The sequence below is a fragment of the Patiria miniata genome, unplaced genomic scaffold, assembly GCF_015706575.1.
Source record: "Patiria miniata isolate m_02_andy unplaced genomic scaffold, ASM1570657v1 HiC_scaffold_30, whole genome shotgun sequence".
NCBI lineage: Eukaryota > Metazoa > Echinodermata > Asteroidea > Valvatida > Asterinidae > Patiria > Patiria miniata.
Genome location: NW_024037070.1, coordinates 151,539 through 163,645, shown reverse-complemented (window position 1 = coordinate 163,645; position 12,107 = coordinate 151,539). Strand labels below are relative to the sequence as shown.

Genomic DNA, 12,107 nt, shown 5'->3' with positions numbered 1-12,107 from the left:
ACTTTATTTTGGTGTAACATTTTTTTATATATATATATGTGAAATATATTTCTTTCTTTTTAACTTTGTTCCACATTTTTTTTACTCGCCCTGTATAAATATCAGGAATAGTGGTAAAGGGATAATTGCTTTTTTCGATAGGCCCATATTTGCAGAATGAGGGAATGAAATATTGCAAAATAAACTTATAGTATCTCGTTTCTCCTGACATTTTATTATTACTTTGTAAACCACAGATCAGTTAATCCAAACCACTCGCATTGGCTTGAAATTGTATACGGAAAGGTCTTATATCATGTGAAGATATGCATCATTTAATTTAGATTATACCAATTACCTCTCTTATCTACTACTCCCAAAAGGTTCATCCAAGTCCTACGACGCCATCTTGTGTTTTTTAAAGATGGCTAAAGCATAGCTCTATGGTTAAAAGGATGGGTTGGTGGGGTGGCTGTATCCATCTTAAGAGAAGCTGCTGATGGTTGTGCTTGCTTGCCCTAATTAGAACCTGTCGATCCATCACGTACCGACACGACCCGGAATCCAGACCATCCACATAAACGGCACTAGTTACATGGGAATATGCCTCAAGCAAGTGTGTTTAGTAACACCCCCCCCCCTCCCTTCAATTATGAAAAAAAATAATCGCAAATGCAGAGAAAGTTCGATCGTTGTGAAAAGAAAAACATTTTAAGCAACCGTCCAAACCAGCCCCCCCCCCCCACCCCAGCCCCTACCCCCGCCCCCTTGAGTGCGGCCACTGTTAAGAAGAGTAAAACCTAAATTATACGGCAATTAACGACACAGAACAGCCGTAGCGTTTTTGATTATCACGTTGAGCCAGCTAGATGCGGATTGGAACTGTTGCCGCCCAACCATTCACTGCACACGTTTTTATGGACATTGTGGCGTTCGGGATGATGTTTTCCAGTGCCGCAGGATAACTGTCATTGTGTTCTTGGGTTGGCTCAGTTCAGGGTAAGAGGATCAGTCCTATTGTTCATAATGTGTGACAGAAACATCCCCGTTCGAGTGAACGTAGCAACAGGAACCCGTGTAGGCCTATACGTCACATCAGCTCACTTTGCTGTAAACTATTATGGAAAGTAAAATCCGCTATTCTGGTTGAAAGTGAAGAATCAACTAGATATCCTCCGTCTATCACCAAGAGCTCGTTCGAGATGCTGACGTGCGTCTTAACCGTCATCCCCATATAAAAGTTTGAATTTCCATAATTTCCTTCTTGCATTCCTTTCTCAAGAGCCATGGTAGTGTGCGTCTAAAGTCTTCGCAACCCTTGCTGCCTCAACCGCTGATAATGGGCGATTATCCTGGAGGCTAACGCTATGTCTGAAGGACCTGGATATCTTACTGAGACTATACTGAGTTCACCGTGTATTAACGAACACCCGTCTGTGAGGATAATACACTGTACTCAAGGTACGTGCAGAACGCTTTATTGTACTGTGAAAATCAATAGTTCTAGGCCTATCCTCTTCATGTGCATGTCAATATAATAACTGAATTTTGTGAACAAAGTAAATTAAAAATGTAACACTGAAATTCTCGAAAATGCTTGGTTGCTTTAAGACATGTATACCTATTTAGAGGTTCTTCAGTGTTGTCAGTTTCGATGGACACAAAAAACTGGTTCATTCGTCTTAAAAATCATTGTGAGAAGCACTTTATTAATGTTTAAATTCGATCACATTAAACCTATAAAGCAAGCTACGCTATATGTACTGATATGACTATGTAATGTAGATACCGACTACCAAGTGGTGAAATTATCTAATATATCTATTGCCAAAAGAAAACGATCTTCACATTTATCCTCCATCAGATCCACATGGACTCTTCCTGTGGATTCCCATCTTCATTGGTGAACAAAAGGTTAATGAACTTTTGAGATGGATTCAATCAAGCAAGGTTTATTTTTAATTATCTCCAAAGACTCCATGACTTGCCGAACTATACCCCCTGCCCCTGGCTGCGCCTGGAATCGATGCATGTTTTACCAGTCTTGTATCGATTGCGCCAGCCCTAACAAAGCCCCTTTTTCATGGAACATCATTCTCACTGAGCAGTGCTTCAACATTCAGTCTCCTTACTTGGTAAATATACGGCATTGTGTACCCATTCAACTATATCTGTTTTGGCCTGAAGGTGATAGTTTTTTTTGCCGAGATAAAGAAGCCCTGGAAAGGCATCTTTATGTTCATCGTCACAAAGTGAAGAGCGGTTTCTAACTTCGGGCAAAAAGCAATTGTTAATTTAAATGATGAGTTCTTGTATACTTGACTGCTTAAACATGAACATTAGGGATGTCAACGTCTATTGGCGCGTCTTACACGAGTCTCACTGAGTAATGCCGAATTTCTGAATATCCTGCCTACATAAATCCGTTTTACTTTACTTAACCCGAACTCTGAACATTGAAAAATAACGAATGTCGGTTTTTGCCGCGTGATCTCGGTGGTCTTGCTTTCGTGTCTCTAATAAAATGCGTTGAAGGCATGCGTGGTTGTAAATGCCAGCTGGATGTGTATAGGAGATTGCGAGGGAGAAATTGGACGAAAATTGACCGTGACTTTTCCCAGTTTCAATCATTAACGGTATTTCTATTGTAAACCTCAGGAAAAAGCGTCGTGACTGGAAGATTTTCCTCGTATATTATGGGCGATCGCCCTTGCAGATAATGAAATCATGGCTTTTCTTTTTAATGAACTCGTTATTCATTCCATACGACGCCACGGAAATGAATATGATCGTCGGGACTGCGGACAGGCTTTTAGCAGAGACGGAGTCTGACCTATAAATAAAAAAGATATGAAATATACAATGAACCGGAAAATGTCTGGGTTCGAATAAAATGTCAGCAAGGATTACCCTTCCATAAACATGTATCGTGGCGTGTGACATGAATATATTGCTGCATCGTAGTTCAAGGAAGTTTGACATTTATTTTTACAGTGTATCCAATTAATAAAACTAACAGCAAAAATGCGTAAATCCTAACACGATTTTAAAAATGAACCATCGCAACTTATGACGGGCTGAGAATCGGGACTGGCTCGACGAAAATATAATCGGAAGTAAAATAACCCGTCTGATTGAAGTATTTGCATTAGTAAGGTAGACCTATAGATTATTACAGTTTAATTAATTATAATGTCAGAATACTCAGTAGGATGTATTCCACTGGCAAGTAGAATTCAGTCGTCTCATTTCTGGAGAATGGAGCAGGAAGCTCGCAGGTGATTAACTTCAAAACTTTCAGTGAAGCTTTTTTTTATTCATCTTATAAGAACAAAGATCGCAAGGCATACAGCTCCTTTTCAACCCCCCCCCCAAAAAAAAATCCCCCCCCAAAAAAAAAAAATCTGAACGAAGTCATTTCGCGTTCGTGTTCGCGTTCGTGTAAACAATAGTTGACACTTTGTCATTCGCTCTCAGAAATTGTCCAATGTGTTCAATTTTACCCAATGCGTTCGTTCAAATTAAAGGTCTAACCCTATTTAAATGTTTGTTTTTAATTTAAATGTTTATGCTTTCATCCAGCTAAAGTCATTTCTGGAGGCAGAATGCATTAGTGCTTATTTTGAAATAAATATGCTTTTTGACAATAATGCAATCACTTCACCATAATTATTGAGGCGGCACGTATCATCACATCTGGTTCAATAATTAGTATTCCAAATCACGGTATTCTGACTATAGCGAATCGTGCATGGTATGTTACCGCCATATCACATGCGGCTTTGGGTGCAGAGGAAACAGAAAGACAAACTAAATCAAGACAATTGAGATGGTCCATGGGCACAAAGTGCCAAGGATGTACGCTCATGTTGTGGCAGACAACCATATTTGGCTTATGAACCAAGTTAGATAAGACTTAAAAGAAATTTACAAAATCCGTCGCTGTCTGTTTTAAACAATTATCTGGACTAAACGACATCTTGATATATAGGCACAACCCCAACCCAAGCTGTATTTTACTTGTTTTGTGTTACGTCCAGCGACAGATTAGCTTTTAATCGAGAAGAAAAGTGCAAAAAAATATGTTATAACAATATGCCTTATTGGTTCCTTCATTACGTCAGTCTTAGTTGCTGGAAAACCTCTTTACAAACCGATGTCCATATCTTTGGTATACTGCCTGCTTTATATATGCGTGATTATAATCATGTAAATATTTATATGATGACTCCAGCAGGCGATGTAGATGGAACATGTCAGCCAGCATGTATCTTTTTTTGTCCAATGTCTCTCATCATTCCGTTTATTGCATTTGGATGTTCATGCCTTAATTTATAAACATCGGTTTGTAGAGTAAATTGTTCCTCATGGTTGAGTGAGAGGCGGCTATGTGGATTTGCGTGGGTTAAACTACGCAGTACGGAGTGTTGAGACAGCACCAGCTTTACCAATTGAGTTATGCCGTGAACGTGCTGAGGTTATAACAGTAATCGGGTTATCACAATGTTATAAATATATTGAGATTATTAATGTGATGAGGCTTGATGTTATTGTAATCGGACGAGGTTGTAGCTGTCATGAGTTTTTGCTTTTAATCTTGTTATCGCGCAAGAAGGTTGTAACTATGTAGATGTTACACTGTGATATGATGACATTGCCACGACGACGTTTTTCGTATAATACGTTTTTACGTTGGTAAGGTAGAAATCCTCGAAATGCTCTCTCTACGCGAAGCATTACTAAACCAAAGAGTCCAATTAACATTCATTTGTTTTCATAAAATAAAATTGATCGCGCTGCCTCTTTATACTCGCAGTCCAATTTGTGCTGAGATTCCAAAACGTCTTAAAGGTTTCCTCCGCCCATCATTCATTTTCAATGCCTAACGGGTGTAATTGACGACCCAAGTATCTCATTTTAGCAAGCGGTTTGGTCAGTGTGGCACAGGAGGATATCGAGGTGAGGGGCTGCAGGCCTGGCGAGCCTTCGTCACCCGTCACATCCGTGCCCCGTGAGATGCTCTTCAATTAACACCACTAAGACGCGCTACTTCAACGCCCAAGAGACATTCTAAATTGACTGCCACAGAAGAATCAAGAGAACTGCGTCAAAATGCCGCACTATACCGCGTTGAAATTATTCTTGAGAGGAGCTCTAAATGTTGTCTTTGTTTTGAATATTTGCCATTATTTTGGCAAATTTGCAATGTTTTGAAGCGGAGACGGGGTTGGTTGAGACGAATCACCGTTGGTAATTCTAAATCACAGAATATATCCTCCTCGTAATCGTTATACAATTATCACGCTAATGATGAATGAAAAACATAATGCATCTAGGGAATTGAATAGATATTGCTGAATTTATCCCAAAAAAGATGGTCTCTCTGCTTTTAAATTTTAACCCTCATCTTTGCTTGATTTCTTTTAGAAGTCATGGTCGTTTCTACGTCAAGCACAGATTCGCACGCATAATTAAATGCACCAAGGTTTCACTAGTGCTTGCCCGCATCACTCTTTTCTGCTGGTAGAAAAGTATACAATTATTGTAAGCACGTGCGACAGTTCTGTCCACAAAATGACCCAAATTAAAGTATGTTCGACCTTCAAATATTACTCGCGCAGCGCGCTTGCAATACAATACAATGCTCGTTTTGATATTGCATGCATAATTACGCGATAGAAATAAAAATAGAGTTAACACGACGTATCATGTATATGTGGGCGGTTCACGCATAAAAAATGATGCGTACCGTAGACTGTAGTATCATATTCTACTGACTGTATCAGAAGCATAATTCTTGCATCCGTGAGTGGAGTTTATTATAATCGGGTAATTGAACTGACCTGTTGAGGCCAGCTGCCATAGTGCCCGTGGCTGACGATTTTGGAATGTGTTCTATCTTGCAAGATCAGGACAATGTGGCGTGATAGAACCAGACAGTAAGTTGCTGTCATTTATTTATTAGGCTTCAGACGGACTATATTGTTGGGTTGAGAGTGTGTGAATTGTGGTAACATTCTAGGGCAAGTACATGACAATGATATCGTTCATTTTATCATGTGTTCTCTATGGTTTGGTGTTGTGACAGTGTGACAGTGATATCGAAGATACTGACAATGGCAAACGTATTGACAAATGACAGTGACCCTGACGAACCTCGGATGACGGAAATCACAGTGACAATGATTATAAACACGCAGTTTGTATTAAGGGGGCATTATTGATAGCATATAGTGATCTATCATGGGGTTCTTGCTGTTGTCAAGAAGTTTGAATTGTCTTGAGTAAAACCACGCTTACAAATTTTGTCCGCCGATTTTATCAAGCCTGCCCTTTTATAACAATCATTGATATAACTGGAAAGTCCTCAAGGCTGTATTGCTTACAAGTCTTGTACTAAATATCGATGTGCATTTGGATAGACGCCCAGAGAGCTGCTTGGTATCCCCTTCCCACCCACGGGGCCTTCTTACGTCTATAGAGTCACCGATCGATACAACCTGCTGAATTGGTCCACTCCAAAACATCACCAAGGATTCCAGCCTCAAACGGATGATCCATCTTCATATTACACCAACATCAACAAAAGGCATATATTTTTATCGACAGACACGACACAAAGTACACAGGTCGTTAAACTATCCTGCTCCAAGTTCAGATATGAAATTTGTGTGGAGGAAGAAGAGGATGGCATACTGCATGGAATGTGTGTATACCTAGACAACGTTGTCACCGCATCGTTTCCCTACGCCGTCGCTTTCTGGTAATGGGCATCGACCTTGTCTGGGCAAGATGTTCATTTTAACGTTTGTAATCATTTGGTGCTATTCCTGTTACCGGAATCAATGAGTGTATATGTACATGAGGAGAATCTTTTATCCTCTGCTTCTCGCTGAGCAGAACTCCTTCAAGTGGCGGCCGATAACCTGGATGATCCGATTGCTAGGATTAAGGTTTGTTGTGTGATATTAAGTACATTCCATTGTGATTTCTTTCCTATATCGTTTGGTTAGCGAGGTGTACTCTGACAACTTAATTTTAGACGGCCTCGAAACGAGAATTTATCATTTAGTCTTTTCTTAACCATAAATTGGCATTTGTATTTCAGTAAATATGTGTTTAAGGGGATCTCCGGTTTACAAGCTCTGCTTTTTGGAGACTTCCTCCACTTGTTGTTCCATCAAAGTTTGATAATCACACGTACATGTACTGTTATTTCCTATGAAGTGAGTAAGTGGAAATAAAATGAACTGAACTGAATATTTTGTTTTTGCTCAAGAACTAAACTTTGTTTAAGCCAAATTCAGCTGTAATAACAAAGAAATTACGAGATCGTAAGCATTTAGAATGATCATAATTATTCGTAAAAAAATCGCAGTAAACAGATAGTTTTAAATATCCATGGAATGTAAACGAATACATCAACAAGCATCAACCACGTACCAATATAATATACACTGTAAAAAATAATGGTTAAAACACTGTTGGGCAATATAATTTTAGCCAACATTATTTTGAAATTACTTCATTTGGGTAAAAATTTTCCAACTATTGGGAAGAATTTGCACAAGAGTTTAACCTGTTGATATGTTGACCAAGGTTGGTCTACATATCAACCCATTTTGCCCAACGTTTTTACAGTGTAGAGAGTAATCGAAATTCCTTCTATATTATTAATCGTACTAACAGCTCATATTATTGACTTTTATTGCCCATATAAAGCATGTTTCAACTGTCGTAAATGCTGCGTGGTCTCATTACCAGAATCATCAAGTCATGTGAATGGGACATTTAACCTTTCGTATTCACATTATAATACAATACTACATGCATCCATAAATTTAGGACGATTTTACCCTACCAAGTTCACAACTCACAATATTCAAACGATCAGTGTACTTTTACTCCCATGTATAGGATATTGACTTCAAAAGTAAAACAGAATGGGCAGAAACAGAACACCAATTTGAAAATTGCTCGTCATTCATCTCCCGTGCATCATCTGCCTAGCCCCTACATCTGTTCCATCATGATTTCACCATAAAGGTCGCGACTGTTTCATGTACGGATTGTCGTGGACTATTTATCTTTGCCGCTTAATTTACCTAAGGCATGCTAACGGCGACCGCAATGATTCCGTATAATCCACGGTGGATTGCCAAGCAATTACCAGACCGACAAGAGGATAAGACAGCATGGTTAGGATAACAACACCGCTGAACATGCAGGCCACTCGTCTTTAGGGGGAAGTAATATAGGTGCACTGGCAATTATGCAAAGTAGTTCAATCATTATGGCGGTTTGAAATATCAAAAATAGATGTACATTGTATTGATATTTTCACATGTCCGTGAAAATCTTATCCCGTCTAACATAATTGCAGAAGTGTGATAATTTCAGTGGTCCCCGCATGGCCTGGATGATATTATCACCTTGCTATGATATTGTAGTCAGAAATGCGTTTCGGATATTTAGGTTTCAGCAATTGATACTCTATTGCTAATTATATTTTTGGTGGTGATCTACCATACCGACACTCGAGCAAATTTAATCCGAAATTCCACAGCTTATTGTGCTGGTGTCAAATTATGCACCTCATCTTCGCGACGATCCGACATGCATGCGATAACATCCAGACATCCAGCAGTGACAGTATTACATAAAACAGCCATGCATTGTTTAACTGCCATGGCTGCGTAATATCATTTGTAAAGAATATACCAATTAGGCCTATCTAGCGTTAGAAAACAGAATACAGTGCTTTGAGTTTGAGATTGATATAACAGTTTCTTTATATGCGTTCGGTTTTCATCGCATGCTCTTATTGAGATATCTAATGTACATGTATATTGTGTCTGAAAGCAATATGCTCAATGATGGACATTGCACTCAACGGCTGTTTCGCATGCTTTGGCACGTGGGGAAACCTTGCAAATTTTGATCGAGATTCATTTCCATTCCATTCTCGGTCTCAATCTCCGTCTGTTCAGCATTTTCGCAGACAACACACTGTATGAATAGTTCCTGGCAGGTATTCGTATAACATGGAAGATTATTCAATGTAACGCTAATTAGTTGTTTCGTTAAAGGGAAAATACAACATTTGCAAACATCAAAAAATAAAACTATCAAATCATTTTGAAATACCTTGCTGGACTGTTTGTGAATGACAGTGTAAAGCCTCCTGTAAAATCATGGCACCTGGTGTACTGTCATTTTCAAGAAAAGTGGTATTTTTGTATCAATTTCCAACGCTGATCGGCCGATCAGCGTTGGAAAAAAACTGGCTTTTTTCAAATACTGGCCCCAGTTGACCATCGCACTTGTTTGCAATCGATTACACACTTATGAACGGGTACAAGCCAGCTAGACTGGTTCCCTGACCTTACAATTCCCCAATATATGTAAACTGCTCTGTTTCTTCTTAAATGGAGTCAGGGAACCAGACTACAGGAAAAATGAGTGTTTTCTTGGTTTTTATAGCATTTTCGAACCCAAAACCTCAAAAAAGTCAGTGTAACTATATTTGCTATATATTTCCAACCCCCCAATTCCATCCATTTCTGAAAATTACAGCAAAAGCAAATAATGTATATTCCCTTTAATGGTTGGGTACGGTTCTATTTTTTATATCTTTTGACCTCGTGCTAACACGTCTCTGTGGAATGATGATTTGTTTAGCTCGCATATTTTATCCAATTCGAATTGTTTGTGCGCATTAAAGAACTTTTCCACACACGCACAAGCATCCTATCTCGAACGTATACACGTGCTGAAATTTGCAGTAACTAGGGCCTACACCCATGTACAATGATCAAAAATAATGAGGCTTAATGATCATCTAATGATACACCAAACATCCGTGGAATGTGATGCAGGTATTCCGTGGTATGATGTCATTTTTTTAATATAACAACAAAGGAATCATAAATCAGTGTATTATTACGAGTAGTCTCCAGCTTCACTGCGTTGTATACAGAAAACACATATCAGGTCGTAATTCCAAAATTTAACATTATGTCAGGTAAAACGTACGTATAATGTATGTAGTGGCTTTCGTTATTTACTGCAAAAACTGCAGCACCAGACGAGTCCTTAAGTAGAGCAGATAGTTTAACACGCAAGTACATAAGACCGGCTGACCGGCCATTGCACAACATCTCATAGAAATATGCTAGAACTATTTGCAGCTGTAACGAACCGTACGCCCGCCTTAACATGCCAGTAATTAAACTGCTGATAGTTATCAGGAACGCCCGCCGCAGTCTTGTCATCTTCATACTTTCCCTTCGAGTCTACCTAGTTCTGTCATATCAAATCTGGCACAGGAGGGAGTCTTCATAGCTAGAGAACGTGTCCAGCCTAATAGAGGGGCTTCAATTAAGCATATAATGTATGACCAGCCGTTGCCAGGGATAGTGTTTGAATTTGAAGCTATCATCCCGAAAACAACACAAGTTCTGTGTTGTTTCTGTGGTTAAATAAAGCGAAAAGTGGATGCATTTTGTCCAAAGAATTAAATTCCGAAAATATCGATTTTGAAGTATTTCATAATACCTGTAGCTGTTAGAAGTTGATTTATATTTCAATGAAGAGATCTAGAACGGCTGTCTGAATTCATCATTCAGTCACTTCATTTTGACGAGGAGCATAATATGTGCCCTAATTTTGTTTAATCGACATGCATGCGGCAAATGTTCCCTAGTGGATGCCATTGTTTATTCTATTCCTTCCTCGTAATCTGTTGGTGTAGAAGTCGGGTAGAAAGTGCAACCTGTGAAAACTCTGATTATGTCATTATCGGTTGGGGAGAATCATTAGATTACACACTGTATATTAAAGCCCTCGTTATTGCATCCATGGAGCTATAGTTCCATGTTGCATCATAGCTTTGCATAGTCTCGCTGATTGCATACATGCGGCCAAACGTATGAAGCTAAAAGCATGTCGTAATCTCATGTCTCCATGCCTCCCTAGGGTATTTATTTATCATACAGCCTTCCGGACTGGCTGGTAATTAACCAAGCCGAACCCTAATTAATGACCTGAATTTATTAAAAGAGATATGTCATGATTGTCTTGTGATGATCGGCGGGACTGTCACGCGTCACGCGTCTCTAATTAAATTTACCAGAACCGCCTTCACCAATTTATAATGAATGCCGGTGAATACGATAGCCGTACAAGGAATGATTATTGACTTACAGAATACTCCAGTACATTCTTTAACCGTCTGTTATCTGTCCGTCTGTGGACGGGTTGAAGCTCAATTTAATGTTTTAATAAAATGCAAATACATGTATAGTTACGTTCCGGACGACTGAGAACCTCAAACCATGAAGCCTTTTATAGCTCCTTGCTCAAACCATTTAAATGTTTCAATAGTGTGCAGATAATTGGTTCAGATCAGTATCATGTCCATGTTATCAACCTGTCTCCTCCCACGTGTCGTCCAGTTGCCCTGTACGGTTTCAGTTAATTAATTTGCATAATTATCTTTTGCGATCTATAATCTCAACCATTTTGAGAATATATTTTTCGTGCACCTTAATTCTCCTTGATATTCTTGCTTCAGACTTGTACTATAAGATATCGGAAATCCCATTCTTTACAAATCATAACTTATAAACCCTTTGATTGGTTAGGTCAAGACTGTGTTGACAAGCTTTGGCCACTTGAATGGCTGCTTATTGTAATAGGCTTTATTCACTGGTTGGCCATATTAAATTGGAAGCGAGGTAAAACCTTCATTTTTTCGAACTTGCTAATAGAACTGAAAGCAATGAAATAAAGTTACTTACAAATTAATACCAGTCTGCTCTGATAAATCAATTAAAATTTGTGATTATACATACCTGTTTTAAGCCGCATTTAAATAAAATGAAAGTGGGGCTTGAAACGCTTAAATGGTCTGCCACCATCCCATTCAACGGTTATGATTTATCAAATACATTCAGGGAACATAATCAAAATGACTTCCTGGTGAATAAGGTTTATCAAACTATCCTCGTCAAAGTAAAGACGCAGTTCAGTTAAGACTCGCTTTGCAAGTGTGGCCTCGCTGTGGTTTCAGGATGGCGACTACATGCAAAGAACGAATACCAGCTGAGGTTCACTGACCTGCGATG

The 12,107-nt window shown here is 39.0% G+C and overlaps 1 protein-coding gene across 3 annotated transcripts in view; it reads left to right on the top strand.

The window, feature by feature from the left end:
- The first annotated feature begins 873 nt into the window (after positions 1 to 873).
- LOC119739383 (prostaglandin E2 receptor EP4 subtype-like) overlaps positions 874 to 12,107 on the top strand; it is a 28,371-nt gene continuing 17,137 nt past the window's right edge. Inside the window, exons 1-2 of one of the 3 annotated variants that reach the window (XM_038214315.1) lie at positions 874 to 978; positions 1,262 to 1,440. The gene's annotated coding sequence lies outside the window, so the exon portion shown is untranslated. Of the gene's footprint in view, positions 979 to 1,000; positions 1,441 to 6,504; positions 6,933 to 12,107 lie in introns of those variants that run through there. The other 2 variants (XM_038214318.1, XM_038214317.1) reach the window with 2 other exon arrangements.